General features: G+C 32.0%; 3 long non-coding RNA genes across 6 annotated transcripts; 2 read left to right on the plus strand and 1 right to left on the minus strand.

Moving 5' to 3' along the window:
• Nucleotides 1–658: 658 nt before the first annotated feature.
• On the minus strand, nt 659–1824 carry LOC115886363. Of its 3 annotated transcripts, none has more exons than XR_004050886.1 (4): nt 1472–1824; nt 1135–1209; nt 735–912; nt 659–676 (listed from the first exon to the last, which is right to left on the minus strand). It is a non-coding gene; the product is annotated as an uncharacterized LOC115886363 (long non-coding RNA). The 3 variants fall into 3 exon arrangements; XR_004050887.1 differs by lacking the exon at nt 1472–1824 and adding an exon at nt 1344–1366; XR_004050885.1 differs by lacking the exons at nt 1135–1209; nt 1472–1824 and having other exon boundaries at nt 735–1128.
• An 18114-nt stretch (nt 1825–19938) lies between these two features.
• On the plus strand, nt 19939–20864 carry LOC115886351. 2 transcript variants are annotated; one of them, XR_004050880.1, is made up of 4 exons: nt 19939–20092; nt 20148–20312; nt 20387–20457; nt 20667–20864. It is a non-coding gene; the product is annotated as an uncharacterized LOC115886351 (long non-coding RNA). The 2 variants fall into 2 exon arrangements; XR_004050879.1 differs by having other exon boundaries at nt 20387–20453.
• A 109-nt stretch (nt 20865–20973) lies between these two features.
• LOC115886352 lies at nt 20974–21417 on the plus strand. The gene is made up of 2 exons (XR_004050881.1): nt 20974–21193; nt 21257–21417. It is a non-coding gene; the product is annotated as an uncharacterized LOC115886352 (long non-coding RNA).
• Nucleotides 21418–23547: the final 2130 nt, after the last annotated feature.

The following is a 23547-nucleotide window of genomic DNA, read 5'->3' on the forward strand; positions in this document are numbered from 1 at the left end:
TTGCCATTCATTTAGAATAGTGGATTTTAAATGTTCGATAAGATGGCTTAACTACCTTAATATCAACTACTTCTAGACAAGAATTGTGTGCTGTATTATCTTCTTTTTCACTCCCAGCTATTCCAACATGGCTTGCATGGCTTGGGACGTGAAATAACTCATGTCTTTCTTGTAGTTCACCCAATAGAATCGTCTCGCAGCTTCCTTCCAAGTTGGTAGTTGCTATTCATTCAGAATAGTGGATTTTAAATATATTTGGTAGTCGGATGGTTTAACTATCATAACTATAACTACTTTTAATAATTCTTTTTCTCAATTCTTTGCACTATAATTTGCATCCCACGTATTGTAATATTTTCCTTTGAATTTCGTTTCCTATTGTTCCATGGCTTGAGACGTAATGTTATAGCCCTTCCAGATCCTCATGTATATGTCCCTTTTTCTTGTAGTCCACCCAATAGAACCTTTCTCTTAGCTTCCTCTCAAGTTGGTTCATTAAGAATAGTGGATTTTAAATATGTTTTGTATTCGGATGGTTTAACTACTGTAACATCATAAATAAATTGTATACCAACACATAATGGCCAAACTTCAACAGACTTTAATATTCATAAGCCTCATCAGAAGAAAATATTTTTTGATCCAAAGTTTCTTTTTCATTATTAGAATAAATTACCTGCAATTTGTTAATTCATTACAACATTGAATAAAAGATGCAAAGTGTTTATACATACTATAATAGATAAATCTTCATTTTAAATTATGTGATAGATCTGCTTGCTTGTAGGATCTAGACTCATAAACTCAATAATTTCTTTTATTGATATAACCAATAAAGTGGTAATGATGAAATTTTGTTTTTGATTTGAGCAGTAGGGTCCATTATTTCCATTATTTGATGCTGTTATTGCTCTACAAAATGTTGATCTTTATCAAGGGATGTTTATGTGTATAATATTATTATTTATGTGTATAATAATACTGTATGATCGAAAAAACACGGCGTCCAGTGGGCTTGGAAATGAACATCTCGATGACATTCTCCATATCATTTTACATATAAAATGACAGCAATCTTCATTTCATAGGCATCGCTGACGCCGTTTTTTATTCGATCGATCAAATTGTACTTACGTGTGTAATATTCATTTAATGGTTCCTGTTTTAGTTGCTGGTGTTCATATTTTGGTTTTTTATTGTGTTGTTGCTCTACAAAATGTTAATATTTATGTGTATAACATTACTCTTTCTTTTGTATAATAATACTTATGTGTATAATATTCATTTAATGGTGCCCTTCTTGCTTGTTGCTGTTGTTGCAACTCTTAAAAATTTAAATTAACCTGAGGCAGTAGGTAGAGCTTCATCCTCAACATTTTCCTATGTAAATACTGCAAGTGGACAGTATTTCTGATGACAATTTTATTCATAAACTTTAACATCTTGTTCTTTAAAAACGAAACTGCCATACCTTATCTGTAGATTTCAAAGCAATATCTAAATGCTTTTGACCATCGCTGTAATCTAATTCTTGTTTGAAAATCAATACCTAATATTATCCTGATGATTTTGATTTTTTGACAGATTATTAAAATACAGCACTTACAGTTAACGATATTTCTTGAAAGTACCTACAACTTTATTTATTTCCTACTTTTATTTGTTTAAAAAAATGCCAACAATTTGTGCATGTCTGTCAAACTTTAAAATCATTAAAAATAAATTTTATTCAGGTTGTAACTTTATAGAAAGGATTGTAAAAATATACTTTGTAACATGTATGTCAATAATCTTACGAAAAATGTTTACTACACTTTTGATTGACTCTAAATTTTTACATATATTACAAATAATACAATACTGAATTATATTATGTATTTTACAGGCTTTGCCTTTGCTCTTTATTTTTTCCATCAGCCATTCAATCAACTTCGCACCACACACTTTAACCATTGTTATATAATAAATAAAGCACAAAATATTGATAAACAATAATTATTTTTATATTCTAAAAAATAAAAAACTTTTTGGGTAATGTTTGGTTATATTTATTTTTTATTCTCTTATCTATGGTTACTTTTCATTTTTTTTTAGATTTATGCGTTTTTTAGCGCCACTAATCATTTAGCGGACCCTGTCATTCTTCCCATTTTGTGACCCCACTTTTTCATTAAAAGTACCATAGCGCAGGGTTCGGAAAACTACATGTTACTTTTAAAAACTACATAAACTCATTACATGTAGTTAATATAGTTTATTTTTAGGGTGTAATCAATGTAAACCCTATGTATGCTTAAATTTTATAATGTCAAGCCCCATTGAGATGAGGATATATTAACCAAGTTGAAGCTTTTAAAACACATAATGTATTTAAGAAACAGGAGAGTAAATGGCTTTAAATATAACTATTTACATCTATATTATCTATTAAACCTCATACAAAGGATGAATTATTCCTTAATATCAATACATAGTTTATTAACCTGCGAAGAAATCTCATGTAGCTAATGAACTGAGGGAAAGGGTCTTAGTTTTACAATACGAAAATCTACACGTAGTTAATCAGGTAAATTACGATGTACGCGCTACTGCCATTTCGAACCCTACATAAAAGTTATTTCTCCCTTGCCTCTACACTCCATACTATGTATGTAACTTTTCAAAGGTGAAACCTAATTAAAGTGTTTTATGACAATATTATAAGCTTTTACAGAATAAAAATGTACTAGTTAGGAAAAAAGCTTGTTAAATTATTTCCATATTTGTGTTTAGTTATTTGCCTCTGTAAAAATGTGCAGATCAAGGACCTATTTGTGCTAAAGTTTCCAAATGGTTCTCAGAACTTAGCTGTCGCCAGCGACACGTCAAGATGGACCAATGAGATTTGTACAAAATTCAAACAGCTGTCAATTTTAAAATTTAGTACAGCTCCCATTGGTTGTTTGAAATGTCAAACTGTGTCGCCCGCGACACGACGTAGTTCTGAGAGTAGGGCTTAAGTAATGATCCGGTGGCTGACCTTGAAGCCCATATTTGCTGCATTTGATCATCAATACTCACGCAAGCTTACATCGTCGATGTTGCCAAATTGCAGTTTATTTTCAATTATTTGCAGTTAAAATTTTTTTTTTTTAGTGTTAATCAATAATAAATACAAATTCTATAGGTAATTTTATAATTTCAGATTAATCTTGATATCCAAAAATTAAGGTAAGAAGAATATAGATTGAATTAAAGGGATAATGAAGATTGTGAAATGAAAAAATTATCAGAAGATTAATTGTAATAATGATAACATTTATTATATCAAAAGAATATTATAGTTTTAAGAGTGGAAAGCTTTAGTGATTTGTCACACGGTGGCACGCTTTTGGAACATAATCAAGCCTGAAAATGCTAATATTTTAAATTTTGAGGACTACGCGCGGCGATATTTCGTACGGTGTTGCCAAAACATATTTTATTTCTCGATATTTAAAGAAATATGTATTGATTATATATTTCGTATTCGTTAGTACATGAGGCATCCTAAGGCTATAAAAACGTAGCTATGAAAATAAAATTTTAGATTTTTAATTTTTTTGTACCTTCTAATAAAAAATACTTCTATTGTAATATGTTATGGTCTTGAAATAAAACTATACTAGTTAGTAGTATTCCGTGTTACCAAATAACAATAAAAGGGAGTTACAACAATTAGAAAATGTGCAGATCAGGGCCATGTAAGTGAAATATTAAAAATGGTTCCAGCAAAAGTTTCCCAATTATGACGGATGATGGCGTTGATCGTCAAAATTTTTGGACAGGGATTTTGCTTACCGTTCTTTCTAGTGTAATACACTGCATTGTGTCAAAAACAGTAGGCTAGACCAGGACCAATCAGAATGATCCAGTCTTTCTTGGACATTTGCCGCGGAGAGTGTGTGTTAATTTATGTTTAATAAGTGTGGTTGTGTTTGCAGTTTAATTTTTCGGTTTGATATTATACTTAAAATTAATTTTGAAGTATTGTATCACCTGTTTTTATGTAATAGTACTTTTTCTAGTTCTATGATCTGATATGTTATGATTTGTTAATGTTTGTTTAACAATGTTATACCAAAGAAGGTTATACTTAATATACTTGCTATCAATTTACCTAGCCTAACTTTTTATCAATAAACTTTGCTTAGATTTTCAGATTATTTAATTCCTTTTGTTTCCGTTTGTAATTTTATTTTAAGACATATTATGTGATTGTTTCACATAATATGTTTTTAAAATAAAATTACAAATAACAGATAACAGAAATAATTAAAATAAAAAAAGTGTATTTTCATGAGATCCCCCATTGCCACACTTTGGCTAACCTATAATGTAAAAGTTACTCGATGGTCTATATGGTAGTCACTAGATTGTCCTTTACAAACATATGTCGAGAGAGATGGCGTTACGAAAATGGAACCGATTTATTACAAGGAACTTGGGCTTCTTTTTCGTTAGTATATTCTGTGGTGCAGATATATTCGTGCCTACGTGACCAACTAGTATCTAGCTACAGATGACTGTTTTGTGTCTACTGTCAACTAGAGAGCTACTGCACTTAAATGATAGGGACATGTCACCTCTTATCACACATCTATTCCAATAAAAAATTAACTAGTATGATTATGTGTTATCTGTGCTAGTATTAGGAAACTTGAGTAAATACGGAGAATATTAATTCGTTCTCTAAGATGAGCACTACTAAGTAATTTTTTAAAATTCGACCCATAAGGGGGTGTAATTAGATAAAGGGGTGTAATTATACAAAAAAAATCTGTACCTACCAATTATGAACTTTTGCACAGATGTGGCGCATTTGAACATTGATAAGCGATTTTTTTGGAAATGTATAGCCTAAGGGTAGTGAAACTGGAGAATATATTAAAATATACAGACATTCGCCGACTAAAATAATTTCTAATTTATCTATACTGTTTCTGTGTCAATAACATCTGAAATAAAAGGCCCTGAATGAACTCCATGAAATTTTGTACAAAATGTTAGTTCTAGAAGCTGTAAAATTTTAGTACAGAGGTTTCCTTAAGTGACGAAATTGAGTATCCAGAAGCTAATTTTGACATTCATCCCCTAGAAATAAGGGATGAAAATTTGGCCTAAAGTTTGTTACAATCGGTTTAGAAGTATGAAATTCTGCACAGAGTCGTTCCTTATGTAACGTAATTTAGCACTAAGTAGCACTTTTTAGGAAATTCGCCCTCTCAGGGTGTGAAATGAGGGGGTGAACGTTCCTGAAACAAATTCTGTTGAAGGGAATATGAAAATTTTACAGAGGTTTCCTTGTGTAGCGTAATTGAATAATTAGAGTGATTTTATGGAATTCATTCCTTAAGGGGGTAAAACTTAGGGGCGTGAAATTTGTATAATTTTTTTATGTAAAATCCGTTCTAGAACCAGGGTATGAAATTCTGTTCAGGGAGAACCCTCTAAAATGATGAAAGTGAGTACCTAGAAGCGAATTTTTCTTTGACTACATCTATAAAAACCGCAATTTTGACATGCGCCGAAATATTTTATAAATTATCCAAGATTATCTGTTTGACGTGAATCATATACGTGAAGCCGCGGGTTTCAAAAAATAAATTTATTTTCTGCCGCGAAAGGAAAATTCATAAAAATAAGGGATGAAAATTTGGCCACAAAATTTGTTAAAATCGGTTTTTAGAAGTATGAATTTTGCAGACGTCATTCCTTATGTAACGTAATTTAGCACTAGGAAGCAATTTTTGCTTAAATTCGCCCTCTAAGGGTGTGAAATGAGGGTGAACGTTCTGAAACAATTCTGTTGAAGGAATATGAAAATTTGCACAAGGAGGTTCCTTATGTAGCGTAATTGAATAATTAGAGTGATTTTGGAATTCATTCCTTAAGGGGAGATCTAAAACTAGAGGGTGAAATTTTTGTATAATTTTTATCGCAAATCCGTTCCTAGGATTAGGAGTATGAAATTCTGTTCAGAGGTCCCTTTTAAATGATGAAAGTGAGTACCTAGAAGCGAATTTTAGGCATGCATCCCTGAAAAATAAAGGGATGAAAATTTGTAGAAAAAATTTGTTAAAATCAGTTTTAGAAGTATGAGATTTTATGCAGACGTTCCTTATGTAACAATAATTTAGCACTAAGAAGCAATTTTTGGAAATTCGCCCTCTAAGGGTGTGAAATGAGGGTTGAACGTTCTGGAACAATAAATTCTGTTCAAGGAATATGAGAATTTGCACAGGGTTTATTATGTAGCGTAATTGAATAATTAGAGCGATTTTTGGAATTCATTCCTTAAGGGGGATAAAACTAAGGGTAAAATTTTTGTATAATTTTTATGTAAAATCCATTCCTAGGACTAGGAATATGCAATTTTGTACAATAGGTCCACTTAAGTTTTCATCACTTAAAAGGGACCTCGTGAGTACCAAGAAAGAATTTTGGACATACCCCCCTAAAAAATAAGCACTCCCTATAAAACAATTAAAATAAAAAAATCTGTGTAAAAATAAAAAAAAGTTGGGGTGGACCACTCTTATCACTTAGGGGTTCATAAAAATAGATAACCTGGGAATAGGTTTGTGACCAAACCAAAACCAAACCCAGACCTACTGAATATACATATAAAATTTTATCAAAATCCAGTCTAGCCGTTTCGGAGATGGTAACAAAAGATTAAAAAAAACAACCTATTAAAAAATAGGGGATGATGATGGAACGGTGAAAATTTTAGGGTTATTTGTATTTTTTAATGCCAACTAAAAATAAAAACATTTTTTCTTTTCAAAAAGGTAAAAAATGAGGGTGCAGATGCTACCCTCTCGGCTACCTAACCACATAAGGGGTATAAAAATAGATAACAACCTATTCTTATAGACATTACTGAATATACATATAAAATTTCATCAAAATCCAGTCAAGCCGTTTCAGGAGATGGTAACAAAAAACTTAAAAAAGCAACCCCTATTAAAAAATAGGGGATGATGAATCTGTAGAACAGTGAAAATTTAGGGTTGTTTTTTAAATTTTTAATGCCAAATAAAAAAATTAAAATATTTTTTCTTCAAAAAAATAAAAAAATGGGGGTGGAGGCTACCCTTATAACTTAAGGAGTATAAAAATAGATAACAAACTATTTTTCAGACCTACTTAAGACATTGCGTAAATATAATAAAACGTCATCAAAATCCAGCCAAGCCGTTTCGGAGATGGTAACAAAGAAAACAACCCTTATATAGAAAATAGGGGATGATGGTAGAACAGTGAAAATTTAGAGTTGTTTTGTATTTTTTTAAGGCCAAATAAAAAAATATTTTTTTTTCCAAAAATAAAAAAATGAGGGTGGGCTACCTCTCGGCTACCCCTGATGATCACTTAGGGGTATAGAATATATAACAACCTATTCTTAGACGTTACTGAATATACATATAAAATTTTATCAAAATCGGTTAAGCCGTTTCGGAGATGGTAACAAAAAACTTAAAAAACAACCCCTATTAAAAAATAGGGGATGATGGTAGAACAGGGACTTGAAAATTTAGGGTTGTTTGTATTTTTAATGCCAAATAAAAAAATTAAAATATTTTTTTTCAAAAAATAAAAAAATGGGGGTGGGCTACCTACGTTATCACTTAAGGGTATAAAAACAGATATATGTATTCTCAGACCTACTGCTCTTGTTTTATTTTCACCATCAGCCATTCAATCAACTTCGCACCACACACACTTTAAACCATATGTTATATAATAACATAAAGCACAAAATATTGATAAACAATATACATGTTAAAATTTCATCAAAATCTTGATCAAGCCGTTTCGGTTATGTGTAACAAAACATTAAAAAACATCCCTATTAAAAATAGGGGATGATGGTAGGAGGCTTCAGTGAAAATTTAGGGTTGTTTGTATTTTTTTAATGCCAAATAAAAAAATTAAAATAATTTTTTTCAAAAAATAAAAAAATGGGGGGTGGGCTACCCTTATCACTAAGGGTATTAAAATATATAACAGATTTTCTATTTTCAGACCTGCTCAATATACATATAAAAATTTCATCACAATCAGCCAAGCCGTTTCGGAGATGGCAACAAAAAAAAAGTAAAAACAACCTATTAAAAATAGGGGATGATAACAGAACATTGAAAATTTAGGGTTGTTTTGTATTTCTTAATGCCAAATAAAAAAATAAAACATTTTTTTTCTTTTCAAAAACTAAAAAAATGAGGGGTGGGCTACCCTCTCGGCTACCCATATCAGTTAAGGGTATAAAATAGATAACAACCTATTCTTAGTTTGTATTAATCTTGATATCCAAAATTAAGGTAAGAATATGAATTGAATTGCTAGTGATAATGAAGATTATACATATAAAATTTTATCAAAATCCTGTTAAGCCGTTTCGGAGATGGTAACAAAGAAAACAACCCCTATTAGAAAATAGGGGATGATGTGTAGAACTGGTGAAAAGTTAGAGTTGTTTGTATTTTTTTAAAGGCCAAATAAAAAATATTTTTTTCCAAAAATAAAAAATAAAGAGTTGGGCTACCCTCTCCGACTACCCTTATCACTTAAGGGTATAAGAATATATAACAACCTATTCTTAGACGTACTGAATATATGTATAAAATTTTATCAAAATAGGTTAAGCCGTTTCGGAGATGGTAACAAAAAACTTAAAAAAAACAACCCTATTAAAAATGGGGGATGATGGTAAAAAATGAAAATTTAGGGTTGTATTTTTAATGCCAAATAAAAAAAATTAAAATATTTTTTTTTCAAAAAAATAAAAAAATAAAAAGGGGGTGGGCTACTATTATAATTAAGAAGGGCCAGGTATAAAAATAGATAACAACGTATTCCGACCTACTGAATATACATATAAAATTTCATCAAAAGTCGATCAAGCCGTTTCGGACATGGTAACAAAACATTAAAAGGAACATCCCCTATTAAAAAAAGTGAGGGGATGATAGAGTAAAAGGAAATCTGAAATTTAGGGTTTGTTTTGTATTTTTTTAATGCCAAATAAAAAAATTTTAAAATATTTTAGCTTTCAAAAATAAAAAAATGGGGGTGGGCTACCCTTATCACTTAAGAGGTTATTAAAAATATATAACAACCTATTTTCAGACCTACTCAAATATACATATAAACATTTCATCACAATCAGGCCAATTACCGTTTCGGAGATGGCAACAAAAAAAATAAAAATACAACCCCTATTAAAAATAAGGGGATGATAACAGAACAAGTGATGGTGAAAATTTAGGGTTGTTTGTATTTCTTAATGCCAAATAAAAAGAAATAAAAACATTTTTCTTTTTTTCAAAAACTAAAAAAATGAGGTTGGGCTACCCTCTCGGCTACCACTTATCAGTTAAGGTATAATAGATAACAATTATTCTTAGACGTACTGAATATACCATATAAAATTTTATCAAAATCAGTTTAAGCCGTTTTATGAGATAGTAATAAAAATTAAAAAACAACCCCTATTAAAAATGTTATAGGGGATGAAGGTTAGACTTACATACTGAAAATTTAGTGTTGTTTGTATTTTTTAATGCCAAATAAAAAAATATAGATTTTCACAAAATTTAAAAAATTAGGGTTTGGACTACCCTTATCACTTAAGGGTATAAAAAATATACGTATAACTACCTATTCTCAGAATAAAACTGAATATACATATAAAATTTCATCAAAATTAAGCCGTTTCCGGAGGAGTACGGTAACCAAACCACCCAAAACTGCTTAACACAGGAATTATATAGATAGCTATCATATAGAAAACTGCAGCGTTACGGAAGCGGAAAGATTGATTACAAGGAACTAGATGAAATTTTTCGCTATTCAAGAAAGTTTTGGTGCAGATATATTCGTGCCTACGTGACCAACTAGTATCTGTAGCTGCAGATGACTGTTTCGTGTCTACTGTCAACTAGAGAGCTACTGCACTTAAATGATAGGGACATGTCACTCTTATCACATCTATTCCACAAATGGTACAATGTGTATCCATTACACAAAAGCTCGAAGCTACATCAGGAAATCTTCGAGTAACACACGGTACACAGTTCTAAACCGTGCTCTAAGTATGAGCACTACTAAGTAATGGGTCATTTAATGAATTCGACCCATAAGGGGTGTAATTAGATAAAGGGGTGTAATACGATACAAAAAAAACTGTACCTACTAAGAGTTAATTTTGCAAGATGTGGCGCAACACTGGAACATTGATCAAATATTTTTTTTTACTGTATAGCCTATATGTAGTGAAACTGGGGGGTAATAATTATATTCAAAAAATGTTAGTTCTAGGAAAAATTGAAATTTTGTACAGAGTTTCCTTAAAACGTAAAGTGAGTAGGTCCAGATATTTCAACATTTTTGAAAATTTGATCTACTTGAAATAAGGGATGAAAATTTGTACAAAAGTTTGTTACAATCGGTTTTAGAAGAATGCAATTCTGCACAGACGTTCCTTATGTAACGTAATTCTAGCACTAAGTAGCAATCTTTTTTGGAAAATCTGCCCTCTCAGGGTGTGAAATGAGGGGTGAACGTTCTGAAACAATTCTGTTGGGAAGGAATATGAAAATTTGCAACAGAGTGTTCTTTATGTAGCGTAATTGAATAATTAGAGTGATTTTTTGGAATCTGAATTTTTAAGGGGTAAACTAGTGGAAATTTGTAATTTTTTTATGTAAAATCCGTTCTAGAACTAGGAGTATGAAATTCTGTTCAGAGGTCCTTGTAAAATGATTTGGAGTTTGTCATTTTAATTCATAAACAAAAATTTCATTGTTTGTCATTTTTTTTGGATTTCCTATGTCAGAAATCTTCCCTTAGTCGCTGAAGGGGACTATGTAGAAATCCTTTATGAATGGATTTTACAAAGTTTTATTCTCAATCCTTCTAAATGATGAAAGTGAGTACCTAAATGAATTTTAGGCATGCATAAAGTTTAAAATAAGGGATGAAAATTTGTACAAAAATGATGCGTAAAATCGGTTTTAGAAGTATGAATGTTGATAGACGTTCTTATGTAACGTAATTCAAGCACTAGGGAAGTTGTTTTTGGAAATTACGCCATCTAAGGGTAAAATGTAAAATGAGGAGAACGTTCTGTATAACAATTCTGTTGAAGGAATATGAAAATTTGGTGCCAGAGTATTCCTATGTAGCGTACTTGATATATATTAGATTCACTGATTTTTGGAATTCATGTCCTTTAAGGGGTAAAACTAGGGTGAAATTTTGTATAATTTCTGTTTTTGTCAAAATCCGTTCAGGGATTAGAGTATGAAATTCTGTTCAGAGGTCCCTTAAATGATGAAAGTGAGCACCTTGAAGCGAATTTTAGGCATGCATCCCCTGAAAAATAAGGGATGAAAATTTGTAGAAAAATTTGTTAAAATCGGTTTTAGAAGTATGAATTTTGCAGACGTTCCTTATGTAACGTAATTTAGCACCAAGAAGCTACTTTGGAAATTCTCCCCTAAGGGTGTGAAATGAGGGGTTGAACGTTCTGAACAATAAATTTGGTTCAAGGAATATGAGAATTTGCAATAGAGGTTTATTATGTATGTAATTGAATAATTAGAGTTGACTTGGAACAACAAATTGTTCAAGAATATGAGAATTTGCACAGAGGTTTTTAGTAAAGAATAAAGAATACTATATAGATTTTTTGAATTTTCCTTAAGGATCTTCTGTAAGGGTAAAATTGTTGTATAATTTTTAAATGTAAAATCCATTCTAGGACTAGGAATATGCATTTAGTACAGAGGATCCCTCATTGGATATTTATATGAAAACTGGTGGATACCCAGAAGAATAATTTTAAAGATGCACCCCCTAAAAAATCATAGCACTCCCTATAAACAATTAAAATAAAATTTCTGTCATAAAATTATAAATAAGTTGGGTGGACCACTCTTTATCACTTTGCATGCGGCATGGCAAGTAGATAACTCTGGGGAATAGGGTTGTGACCAAACCAAACCAAACTTAGGACCTACTGAATGCTATAAAATTAATATTCAAAATCGGTCTAGCCGTTTATACAGAGATGCGTAACAAATGCACTTAAAATAACCCCTGACATTCATGTTTTTATGATGATGGAACGGTGATTGATTTATTTTAACTGTATTTTTTAATTCCGGGTAAAAAATAAAAACATTTTTTTCTTTTCAAAAAATAAAATGAGGGTGGCTACCCTCCTCGGCTACCCTAACCATTATAGGTGCATACAAAAATAGATAACAACCTATTCTTTATAGACGTAATCTGAATATACATATAAAATTTCATCAAAATCGGATTGGGGTCGTTTCGGGAGATGGTAACAAAAACTTAAAGCAACCCTATTAAAAATAGGGATGATGAACGGTGCTAAAAAGCAACCCCTGCTAAAAAAATAGGGATGATGGTAGAACGGTGAAAATTTAGGGTTGTTTGTATTTTTAATGCCAAATAAAATTTGTAAATATTTTTTCTTCAAAAAAATAAAAAATTTTTGTTCTACCCTTATAGACTTAAGGTTAAAAAAAATCAGAAACCTATTTTCAGACCTCACTTAATATACATAATAAAATCTCATCAAAATTCGGTCATTTATTTTTTTTTATGGTAACCGAAAATCGAATTAATATGTATTAGAAAATAGGGGATGATGGTAGATTTGGTGATTCTTTAGAGTTGTTTGTATTAGAATTATTAAATAAAAATCATATTTTTTTTGTCCAAAATTAAAATACATTTAGACTACCTCTAAAAAACCCTGACACACTAAGGGTTCTAAGAATATATAACAACCTATTCTAGATGACTTGAATATACATATATGAAATTTTGAACTCAAAATATTAATATTAAGGAGATGCAGTATCAAAAACTTTCCAAACAACCCCTATTAAAAACATGGGATGATGGTAGAACGGTGAAAATTTAGGGTTGTTTGTATTTTTTAATGCCAAATAAAAAAATCCAAACATATTTTTTTTTTCAGAAATAAAAAAATGGGGTGGGCTACCGTTATCACTTAAGGGTATAAAAACAGATAATGCATTCTCAGACCTACTGAATATACATATAAAATTTCCATATCAAAATCGATCAAGCCGTTTCTGACATGGTAATGCAACATTCGCAAAATCGATTGCCGCTGTTTCGGACATGGTACAAAACATAAAACATCCCCTATTAAAAAATAGGGGGATGATGGTAGAACGGTGAAAATTTAAAAATTGTTTGATATTTGGTAATGTAGAAATAAAAACTAAAAAGTTTTTTTTCAAAAAATAAAATAATTAACAAGTAATCTACCCTTATCACTTAAGGGTATTAAAATACTATAACACGTTTCTTATTTTCAGACCTACTCAATACCATATAAAATTTCATCACAATCGGCCACAGCTGTTCCTCTGAGATGGCCAACAAAAATAAAACAACCCCTATTCCCCAGTAGGTCTATGATAGCAGCTACGGTGAAATTTAGGTTGTACAAAAATTTTAATCGCCTTAGTGGAATAAAAACATTTTTTCTTTCAAAACTTCTTATAGGGTGGGCTACATTCCTATTATACCCATATCAGTTAAGGGATATAAAAATATTAGATAACAACCTATTCTTAGACGTTTCGTGAATATACATATAAAATAACTAAGTCAAAATCGGTTAAGTGATTCAGATGAATAACATTTTCGGCTACCCTTATCACTTCTTAAGGGTATAAGAATATATAACAACCTATTCTTAGACGTACTGAATATACATATAAAATTTTATCAAAGTAATCGGTTAAGTCTGTTTCTGAGATGGTAACCTAATTGATTTTAAAAACAACCCCTATTTAAAAAATAGTAATCCGATCCCAGAACGGTGAAAATTTAGGGTTGTTTGATATTTTTTTCTCCCGAGATAAAACTTTTTAAAAGGTTTTTTTTCCAAAAATAAATTAAAATACCCATTATACCCTTATCACTTGAAGGGTATAAGAATAGATATTTTTATCTATTCTCAGACCTACTGAATTATCACATATTTGCTTTATCAAAATCGATCATTTTATTATCAGACATGGTAACAAAACATAAAAAAATCCATTATCCAAAATAGGGGAATGTGGTAGAACTATACCGATTTAGGTTGTTTGTATTTTTTAATGCCAAATAAATTAAAAATATTAATATTTTTTTTCAATAAAAAAAAAACTATAATGGGCTCCTCTTCAAAATTCGGGGTATTAAAAATATATAATCTTATTTGATTTATACAGGACCTACTCAATATACATATAAAATTGTATTTATCACAATCGGCCAAGCTGCTTCGGAGATGGCAACAAAAAAAAATAGAAAAACAACCCCTATTAAAAATAGGGGATGATAGCAGAAATTTGGTGAAAAATTTAGGGTTGTTTGTATTTCTTAATGCCAAATAAAAAATATTTTTTTCTTTTCACCACTATTTTAAATGCATCACCCTGTATTTTGTATCACTTAATCGAACAAGGTTTTCTTTCATCTTTTTGTTTTATTTATAAGCACTTCCCTATACCTAAAATTGATATTTAATGAGAAAATTTTTTACTAATCAAATAACTACTAAAATGAGGGTTTCCTACCCTCTCGGCTACCTTGTTAAAAGTTAAGGGTTAGTAAATGAGCCATAGATAGTCAACCTTATGTCTTAGATAACCCACATGAATATATATAGCAACACAATTTTATCAAAATCGGTTAAGCCGTTTTAGTAATAAAAAGTTAATAACAACCCTCTCTATTAAACAAAACCTTGTTGAAGGTATGATACAAAATTTGCGGTGTTGTTTGTATTTTAATGCCAAATAAAAAATATTTTTTTTTAAAAATAAAAAATACCAGATCAAACACCCTTATCACTTAAGGGTATAAAAAATTTATGTATAAGACACTATTCTACAGTACCTACTGAATATACATATAAAATTTCATCAAAATCGGTTGCTGCTTCTGGAGGAGTACGGTAACTTCAAAACCACCCAAAACTGTAACATGGGAATTATATAGGATGCAATATCATATGAAAACCGTAGAGTGCGGAGAGCGGAAAGACTGATTATAGCAATATTTAGAAATTTAAAACTATTCAAGAAAGTACACACAAAACAAAGGCAACGCCGCGCGTCTATTCGTTCAATTCGAAGAAATAGTTGGAGGCTTCACGAAGCTAGGGCCTCGCTCGAGGTGGCGGTATTCGTCCTACGGGTATTATCCCACCAACCGAACGCCATTTCTGGCAGCTCCTACGGGTATTTGTCCTACCAACCGAACGTCACTTCGGGCATGTTCTGTAGTCCTTAAAAATTCCTGTTTGCAGGAATTTTGTCCTGGCTTAATTGTACTAAATCTGTCAACGTCGCCATTATTTTTCTTCAATCTTGTTTTGTTTTGGAATTTGGACAAGATTAAGCTCTAGAAAAGTTTAAAATTATACTTTTTATGAACGGATTGACGAATAATGTTATGAATAATGTAATAGAACCTGATATAAAATAAACCAGAAATATTTAAGCAAGGTAAAGCATAAACAAAATGAAAGTGATAGCAACACGACTTACCTTTAGATAAAATCAGTTATTATATAAGAAGAAAAAAAAATACATGGGTTGAATTTAGGTGCTACCATCTAGGATAATAAATGTTTTCCTACGGATTCCGTGGGTCCAAATATCACTTAAACTCACTGATAAAATACTATAACGAATTTATTTTCACGTTTTATACACAATTACTAACTTATGAACACATAAACTAACTATTTATAAGATTCCTTCACCAAATTGTCCGATTTTCATTTTTCACGCAATATATTCAAATTTCAAAAATAAGCTCAGTTGTCGATTATATAAAAATTAATATACTTATTGACTGCTTTCGAAGCATTCCCCAATTCTCGGAAAGCGTAATTTTTCATACCAGACAATAATGTCTGATTCCCTTACTTCTCGACTTGACTAAAAGTATAAGCCTTCCGAAAAAGTCTTTAATTTCTGGCGGATACGTTGCGGTTGTGCAGGCAACCAGTAATGTATACATTTTTAATTTCTGGCGGATAATATTTTTTCTTGACATTGCCCCCTTTCAAATTTGATCGTCCCGATCAAGGTTTCAGCCCTGATATCTCTATCAATTTTTCCAGATGGAACGGCCTTTCATCTTACTTTAGAATAGCTGAAATGAGTTATATAAAAATAAACATATTTATGCCTCTTAGATGACTGTATAAACCTCCCGAAATGAAAATTAACTTTGGGGGATGCTCCCTTTTCATGCGCTGTGGGTTCATATAATATTATCCGCTATCGTCCTGTATAAACTACCGTAGAATTTAGCTCTGGAGGTCGTAACAGAAAAGTTCATCCGCTTATATAGAACAGCGTAAAAAAAATACTTGGACGAAGCACTTTTGAATTCGAAAAAAAAAACCTTCCTAACAACTCTTTAAAACGACCGTCCAACGTTATCTTGTTCCATAATATTCCTCCAGAATCACAGTTAATTATTATCCTATAAAGCTGCGCAAATCTTAACAACGTTGACACCATTTCTTAACATCTTCACAAATCCACCCAGTAAAAATGGTCTTTCAGCTTGCTCAGGGTAATTGTTTACCCCAAGATGGGCTCCAGTTTTACCACCATGAATTTCTTCCAAATACCCAAGTGACTTTCTTCCTTGGCAATTCAGTAACTGAGTTGTTGGCGACCTGCCATCCGCACTTTCCCACGTGCGCTTTAACAACCATTCTCAATCACCAGTGAATTCCACTGAGCCCAGAGAGCTTTGAAAACCAGCCCTCTGTCCGCAATATCCTGCGACGGTGGTCTCTCAGTTACCTTCCTTGAGCCGTAGTATTGCGAGATGTCTGGGATCTTTCATTATGATCGGCTTCCTAATTGTATCGTCGTGCCAATTGTTTGTAAAATCTCAATAAAAAAAAATTCCGCAGACTCTGATAGTGCTTTCATGATGTTTCATTTTGTCCAAAACACACGTCGTCGATTCTAGTCGTTGTCGTAAGAGATTTGTACTGTCCTACACGGCGAAAATGAGAGGTTTCGCATTTTCTCGGAACACAGTCTATCTTGGTACTCACCAGGTTCTATCACGCATTTCGATGATCTTTCTTCCATATTTCCTGGTCTCAGCTCTCTTAGTTGACAGAAAATATATCATTTCCGATTTTCAGGATGTTTCTATGGTGATCAAACGAAAACCATGTTGACTGATCACATCCATACCCATGATAAAATCATCTTCAAAATGTGCGTTGCCACTCAAAACGCTATGCCGTTGGCTTCAAATTCCCCTTAACTCCAATTCCATGAAAGCCTTCTCCCCGTACAACGGCTATTTCCTGCAACTGTACGTAAGATACACTCTTCTTCTAAGAGGCATCATCTTCAATCCTTGCACTGAGTTAGTCCGCACCAACGATACCATAGCGCCTCTTCAATCCTTGTACTGAGTTGGGGTCCGCACCAACGATACCATAGCGCCTGTGTCCACAGTCATTCGAATTCTTCTCTATCATTGACCTTCCTGTTGATCACCAAACTGTCAGCGGTTTTTCCTAGACTCCTAACGGAAAAACATCCTAGGGGCTCTTGTTTTCTTCAGCCAATACTCGCTCATTAGTGTTGATTTCCTGACGTTTTTTCGACCGATGGTATCTGGAATCGCATTTGACGCGGCAATCCTATCTTGATGTTGGTTCATTTTGGTTGTTGATCTTTTATATTTAATTTATGTCCTGGGATCTTCGATGTGCCGATGTTCTCACGATGGTGAATGGAATCAAGCATCTAAATGGATGCGATTACTCCCACCTAAAATGCTGGCCATTCCTGCCACATGCTATAGCAACTTTATGCTCCCTGGGATTTTATCTCTGTGCCTGATGTTCTCTGGATTTTGTCCGACCATCGCATTTGATGCGAGGGATCTCGTTTGTCATTGTCACTTTCCTGCCGCATCCATGTCAGCCCCTCATAGCCGCAGGAATTTTCATTTCTTTGGTTTTCTTAAAACAATTGTTTTGTCGATTTTCTTATATAAACGTTATGTGAGAACTATTTGGCTGTTCAGTCAACCGTATACCGAGCTTACAGATATTCTGTTTAGGAATGGCGCTAAATGCAGCTTCTATTTTCAGCGTTCTGACGAGGCGCTTCGCTGCTGGTAGAAAAATCGCGATATTTGCAGCGCCTCTGTAATTCACTGTAATTCATTGTCCCTCAGTCCGCTGGATAAAGCACTGAGCAGCCAGTTCTTCCTAAATCCTTCCGGTGCTTCTGGATACGCTAGGTGTACCAGGCGACGTAAGTCTGTGCTTCGAATTCCCGCAGACTTCGACCTCTGCAGGCGTAATCTTGATCTGTGCCTGGTAAAGTTGGCGTCGATGTTGGTCGCCATATCTTCTGTCCAGTGCAGCGACCAAAGTTTGGTATTCCTGCTGTTGGGCTGCAGGAATAGTTTGCAGGAGTTCCAGGGGCAGGGCCACGCAGCGATGACATGATGCGCCATGGCTTTCCTGGTCAGTCCATCCAAGTTGACAGCAGCCGCTGCTTCAAACTGGCGGGTGGTACATCGTCCAGGTGGTTTCGCCCATCGTAGGTCGTGGGGCCTGAGGTTCGCAGTTCCATGAACGCCATGGTGTCCATATTTGTACCTTGGTCTTCTGTAGGTCCATTCTAATTTTTCCATTTTCTCGGTTGAAGGCGTAACAAAAATATCTTCTACCGGCTGAGTCTTAAATAGTGATTCTATTTTTCCTGGCAACGCATTTCCAACATTAAGCTTCAGAATCTTTAAAGGATGTCTCCGAAAAAATTTTCTGAAAAGTCGGAATTTCCTGATTTTCTAAGATTTTCGAATGTCTCTTAAATAATGTAAGGTATTTATTTAATTAAAATTGGTGATTTATTTTATCTTTTATATATAAAATAAAATTGAAAAACTGATCAAGACACATTGGTTAAAAATGGCCAAAATACATTTCATTCTGCATTCTACTTTTTATTAGTCAAATTTTTATCCTTATAAACGCCCATTCCTAATACACTTGTTGTCGTTGGATTTCTCAAATCTTCGAAAATTTTGTCTTGATTTTCAGAATTTTCAGTAAGCGGTCCTGTTCTTCTGCTTTTCTTAGTCGGGCTCGCTCTTCTTCCTCGTTCTTTACGGAGTCTTTCTTGATCTTCTGCTTTTTCTTTCGCAGCCTCTCTTGTTCTTCTGCCTTTTCTCTTCTCATATTCTCCATAAAATCGCCCAATTGAATTTCGCTTGCTTCCTCCATTTTCTTCGCTTGACTGTCTCAGTACCAAAAAGCCATCTCGCCCACCCGGTGGCGGTATTCGTCCAATCCACTTAATTTCTCCTAAAATCCTCTTGAATCGTCACTTCCGACATGTTCAATTGTCCTACGGATTCCGTGGGTCCAATTTTTCCACAACTCACGTATAAAATACTGTCAACGTCGCATACTTTTCAATCTTGTTTTTTGTTTTGGAATTTGACAAACTTATAACACACAACAAACTAACTATTTATAAGATTCCTTATCAATTAAATTGTCCGATTTTGTTATGAATCACGCGGTATATTCAAATTTCAAAAACTGTCTCAGTTGTCGATGGCTCCGGCTTATATACTTATTGACTGCTTCTCGAAATTTCAAACACGATTACCTCGGAAAATGTATTTCTTCATATAAGACAATTCTACATGTCTTGATTCCCAGGTGTGTATCTAGACTAAAAAGATGGCGCCTGAAAAAGTCTTTTAATTTCTGGCGGATACGTTGCGGTTGTGCAGGCAACCAGTAATACATTTTTAATTTCTGGCGGATAGGTCATTTTTCTTGACAATATGTATTCAAACAAAAGCTGTAAAACGATTAACAATTTTTAGAAAATATTAAGCTATCCACAAATTCCTGAAAATAAATTAGCCGTGATTTGCGGAAAAAATGTTCTTAATTATTTTTCCCACATGATGTCCTTTCAGGTTCCAGGTATGTGATATTGTTTTAATTGCAAGATCGTAGCTTACAAAAATTCATTCTTCAGGAAACAGCACGGGCATGTATTAGGCATAATAAGTAATTATAAAAATATGAGCAAAAATGAGATGGTTTAAAAGAGTGAAAATTTTAAGGTTAAGAAATCTGAAACTCAAAGGAAAACTGATTAAAAACTGATAAATAAGTACCGTTAAACTGGAAAAGCAAACTAGTAAGTATTTTATTATGAATCTATTCACTATAACATTGTGGTATTTTACGAAATGTATTTCTTTTGAATTACAGCTATACGCATAATACAAAAGACAATTTATCATCTTTAAAACCATAAGGCATATGATATATGAGATAGGTAGGTATGTACCATGTGGTAGGTACAATATGATCGAAAAAAAAACGGCGTCAGTGATGGCTATGAAATGAAGATCGGTGTCTTTTATATGTAAAATTATATAGGGAATGTCAAGGATCGTCATTTCCAAGCCAACTGGACGCCGTTTTTTCGATTATATGAGACATAAGTGTCAGCCTTCCTAGACCACAGACCTTTATATTATACTTCTAGCACAAGGACATATCGGCAAGCCTTAGGTTGGTGTTTACGCGTGTAGGTGTGAATCGCTATGGTGATCTGGTCGGAGATAGAAAAATATAAAATATTTATTACATAACCACACTTAATCTGATGATTTCCTATGCATTCAATACCAAGTTCAATACATCTGATTGTAATAAGCATATTGGCCATACTCTTCATATACATGAAAATCGTATCAATCGTGTATCACATAGCACATTTAAGAGGACTGATCCTATAAAGGCATTTATTTTTGTTTTCTATTTATAACCTCGTTAACTCATTTATTTTGTAGATTTATTGAATATTAAGCTCTAGGATAAAAAAACCTGCTTAGACAGAACATGGGTATTTTCGAATACTTTATTTAGAAGATCTTGTCAGGACAATGATATAAGATTACAGAAAAATATCTGACGTAGGACAAATGTATAAAGTCTTCAGGATACCCTTCGGGAACAATTTAGAATGATGCAGCGTAAACTACAGTAAAGTCTGAACATTAAAGCATAAAGGTAAATAAATTATCCATACATGTGTGCAGCAAAGTCGTAATATAATAAATTTATTGTTTTCAGAAACAAAATCCACAACTTATTCTGCCAAATACAAATAGTACACATCTTATTTTACTAAGCGTGTTGACCGTACTCTTCATACACACAAAAATCGGCACCCAAGGCCTGAAATGCCAACTCTAGTATACCTATTCTATGTAATAAATATTTTTTTAAGTATATTTATTTGTATTATTATCTTTCTAGATTAAAATATTTTTAATCAGTCTGAGAATCAATATGAATTTATTTTTAAAAAAGAACGAGTATACCTAAAAGCAAAAATGATTTAAGTTAGTATGTCAAAATAATAAGTTAAGGTATTTTTAGAAAACCTGTATTTTAAATTGCAAAAGCTGATAGAATTTCAAATATTTTTCAAACTAAAAAAATGTATCGATCTGAATTAATTTTTCAAATATAACCAGAAAAAAATATCTATCTTAAAGTTGCAGCTGTGGTTGCAATACTCTGTATTGCTAAAAAACATTTTATTTATTAAAATTACAAAATTACGGTATAAAGTTATAAAAAAGTACTTTATAAAAAAAGATCTCCAAATTGTCAAGAAAATAATAAAAAGGGAAAATTCTGAAATTTACAGAAATTTCTTTTTCACTTTATTCCAATTATGTTAATGAGAGTGAAAGTAAAGACTATGGAGAGCTTATTCGTAGTAAAGTAACTAGTTAATTAGTTATTCTGTGTATAGCAAAGACTACCTGTAACGACCCCTAAAAGTAGTTAATAATAATTTAACATTAATAATTAGGTATTTCTTGCCTGAGTGCCTTGAGACAAAACCGGTAAAATAATAAGAACAAAATATGTGAGCAAAGGAATTCATAAAAACCGTAATATGTAAAGTTGATTAAAACAAATTACATATAAATATATATAAATACTGTAAAATCAAAAAAAAAACAGCTGGAAGAGCAGCAATTTTTTTTCAATTGTATAGTACTGTATGATCGAAAAAAAACGGCGTCCAGTTAGCTTGTTAATGATTATCGATGACATTCCCCATATAATTTTAAATATAAAATGACAGCAATCATTATTTCATAGCCGACCACTGTGACCATTGTGTATTATTCTTATTACTAATACTGCACCCAATCACTTTTTTGACAATAATCTATAAAAAATAAAAAGGTAAACAATTTTTCATATTATAAAATAATTTATTTCATTACAGGCCATAGGCACAAACCGTCATTTTTACTCCGAATAGGACATGCTATTTTTTTCAAACGTCACAAATATTTTTTTAAACAATTTCAAACTTTGCAAATAATATAACAAGATTTAAAAGTAATACCTTTGTAACTAATTATACCGTATGAGATCGAATAAAAACAGCGTCAGCGATGGCTATGAAATGACAATCGATGACATTTCCCATATAAATTTACATATAAAATGACAGCGATCTTCATTTCATAGCCATCGCTGAGGCCGTTTTTATTCGATCATACGGTACTTATATCGAGAAACTATGGTTACACTCGCCGTTGAATTTGACACTTTATAATCAGTTTAATAATATATTTTCGTACTTTGTGCTTGTATGCGTAAAAGTGCTTTATTTTTATGCCTAGGCATTAAAATTACTTTTATTTTATAATCACGTCGCCAAAATTAATACTTTTGTTGCGTTTGAAAAAAAAATCATTTATTTGTAAGTTTTATAACATATCTAATTAAATTGGGCCGAAAGGAGTCAGTTCTGAACACACATCCGTGGTTCTGAATCATTCTTAATTTATTTTTAAAAAAGAACATAAATACCTAAAAACAAAAAAAATTAAAGTTAGTAGATATGTCAAAATAATAAGTAAATTAGATATTTTTAGAAAACCTGTATATTTATTTAATTGGAAAAACTGATGAAATTTCATATATCTTTCAAATTAGAAATTGTATCCTAATTAATTTTTACTCTAATTGCTAAAAAACGAATATTACAAAAATTAAGTTATAAAGTGAGTTTAGTTATATTAAAGTTCACCATATTGTCAAGAAAAAAAATTATTGCTTTTAAATTAAAAAATTATGTGCAAGTTAGGTTAAACTACAAGTTAAACAATATAGATAATCAAAAAGTTTTTTGATAAAATTTGCTTTTTATGATGTCAGATCATTTCTATGAAAAATACACTAGATAGAATACATTAGATTTTTATTAAAGACGCTGATGGGTAACTAAAACATTGACTAATAAACCTTGTCCATTTTAATATAAGAGGTCACGACATATTCCCCTTGGAATCTTTGTGAAGGTGTAAGGGGTGTATAATAAATTAATCCTT

This window comes from Sitophilus oryzae, unplaced genomic scaffold (assembly GCF_002938485.1).
Source record: "Sitophilus oryzae breed Bouriz unplaced genomic scaffold, Soryzae_2.0 scaffold_484_pilon_pilon, whole genome shotgun sequence".
NCBI classification, from domain to species: domain Eukaryota; kingdom Metazoa; phylum Arthropoda; class Insecta; order Coleoptera; family Curculionidae; genus Sitophilus; species Sitophilus oryzae.